Here is a 253-nt window from a genome sequence, read left to right as displayed (position 1 = left end):
AAGCAATCCTGCGGTTCATAAAGAACTTTGTTTTCCTACCTCCACGAGTGCCATCTATTATTGCCTTGTTTATCTAAAAGTGATCTTTCCCTTTAAGCCAAAAAGCCATACGTGTTGACTGTGAAACACAGTAGACTTTAATAATATGCATTTATGGTGTAATTACTACATTTCGTGTCAATCCATGTTCATATTCACTGCAAAAAATGCGCTGTTACTTTAATTCAGCACTTGCAGCGCATCAAACATAGAC

At 36.8% G+C, this 253-nt stretch overlaps 1 protein-coding gene across 1 annotated transcript in view; it reads right to left on the bottom strand.

Moving 5' to 3' along the window:
* Nucleotides 1-253, bottom strand: part of LOC107742337 (AN1-type zinc finger protein 6-like) — a 25,744-nt gene that overhangs the window by 18,463 nt on the left and 7,028 nt on the right. The window lies entirely within an intron of this gene.

This window comes from Sinocyclocheilus rhinocerous, unplaced genomic scaffold (genome assembly GCF_001515625.1).
Source record: "Sinocyclocheilus rhinocerous isolate Xijiao unplaced genomic scaffold, SAMN03320098_v1.1 scaffold75, whole genome shotgun sequence".
Lineage (NCBI taxonomy): Eukaryota > Metazoa > Chordata > Actinopteri > Cypriniformes > Cyprinidae > Sinocyclocheilus > Sinocyclocheilus rhinocerous.
Note: the sequence above shows the minus strand (reverse complement) of the source record. Positions and strands in the feature narration are given on the sequence as shown.